The sequence below is a fragment of the Sinocyclocheilus rhinocerous genome, unplaced genomic scaffold (assembly GCF_001515625.1).
Source record: "Sinocyclocheilus rhinocerous isolate Xijiao unplaced genomic scaffold, SAMN03320098_v1.1 scaffold957, whole genome shotgun sequence".
Lineage (NCBI taxonomy): Eukaryota > Metazoa > Chordata > Actinopteri > Cypriniformes > Cyprinidae > Sinocyclocheilus > Sinocyclocheilus rhinocerous.
In genome coordinates, this window is record NW_015649405.1 from 929,210 (window position 1) to 930,957 (window position 1,748).

Below are 1,748 nucleotides of genomic sequence, written 5' to 3' on the forward strand. Positions count from 1 at the left end.
TTGCTTCAGTCCAAAAGAAGTTAAATAAAAAGCGCCCATCCATAAAAAAACTGTCTCACACGGCTCCGGGGGGTGAACAAAGGCTTCCTGTAGCGAATCGATGCATTTTTTGTAAGAAAAATATCCATATTCAAAATGTAATAATCAATTTAATCTAGCCTGCGCCAACAGTTGTACATGGAAGCAGCTCCGGTAAGATGTCGGCGTTGCGCATGCGCCGGTGAGTCTCGTGAAAACCAACGTTTGTTAACAGGAGCAAAGGAAGCAAAGTTTCCTTACTTTAGCAAAGGAAAACCTAGGGTGACCATACGTGCCATTTTCCCCGGACAAGTCCTGGCCAGGATTTCTATATTGCTTTGATTCAAAGTACCTCGACAGCGTTTCAATCTAAAACAGATAATAACATTCTTCAGAATTGTTTTTGGGAATACAAAATATTCTTAGAAAAATCAAGCAGTTAACATTCTTAAGAATGTTTCTTGAATCCAGCCATTAAAAAAAAAAATGCATAGGATTTAAGTGCAGTGTGAACAAAGCCTTAGTCTGTGTTTCTTTGGAGTTTCACCTCATGTTTAAGTAGACTCCCACAGGACTTCTCTTATCAAGCGACATCTGTTGACCAGCACAAAGTGAGCGTTTTGTCAGCCTGGCATTAACATGGGATTTCGGCTGCTGTATTTATTTGTTACACACCGCTTTCTGCCTTTCTCTTTGGAGGAACGACGGCTCTAACAGTGTCCCTTGATAATAGTCAATGTTCAAGGTGCAGCTGTTGAGAGAGCGTTGCGTTAGAGTTACATTAGCGCTTTATGCTCCTCCCTTTTCTATCTGTTCTGTCTGGAAGAGCAATGCTGGCCCCATGGCTCCTAAGAGGAGCAGGAGGCCCAAGCGTGTGAAGATACCCATAGCGGTAAGAACGCAGCCGCAGGGACTCGTTCCGCTCGCCCACAAACACGCATCATCGGGGGTGGCAGTGGCACAGCCAATAGGGCCTTTACTCAGAGGCCTTATTGCGTTCTGCCTGTGTGCTGTATTGATACTCTCCTCCAGCTTAGTACTTCCCCTCTAGGGAACAGGGAACAAGCTGACTCATGAGATGATTCATGCCATGTTATGAAGTGTATATTTATCTCTCATGGGTTTGAGTGCGTTTGTGTGACGCATGGTTTGGTTTTGCAGTTGTCAAGATTCAGAACAGGCCCCAAATGTTTGTAAACCTACAGGCGGACGTCAGGGGATGTTGCAGTTGGACCCGTTTCTTTTGAACAAATCTTTAAAAGCTGATTCAAGTCCAATTTTGAACTGGAGCCTTAAACTCTCCAATCCAATTAAAAACCTTTCGAAAAGCTATTCCCTGTCTTAGTTCTTTATTGCCTTCGTAATGGCATCCAGTCTACCTCACCCTCCCCTAGGCTGCGTTTAATGTTTTGCTTAAGCTTGCTAACGTTTAGTAAAGCTTGAGCCGCTTCGGTAGATTACATTAGTATGTGTAGCTTGTCTCAGTAGCCCCTCACTGCAGAACAAAGATCCAGGGGGCGGGGTTGGATCCACATCTAGGGGGTGGAGATGGGTAGGTTTAGGGGTGGAGATGGGTGGGTTTAGGGATCAGGGGGTGGAGACGGGTAGGTTTAGGTATATGTAAGGTGGGAGGAGTTGGATCTGGATCCAACCTCGCCCCCTGGATCTTGTGTTCTGCGGTGAGGACCATCTCGAAGACAGCGCTGCTCGGTGCATCTGTTGCCTGCCTA

The 1,748-nt window shown here is 45.7% G+C and overlaps 1 protein-coding gene across 1 annotated transcript in view; it reads left to right on the top strand.

Annotated features, from left to right (window-relative positions):
• LOC107710554 (chloride channel protein 2-like) overlaps window positions 1–1,748 on the top strand; it is a 38,054-nt gene that overhangs the window by 28,906 nt on the left and 7,400 nt on the right. The gene's annotated exons all lie outside the window — the stretch shown is intronic.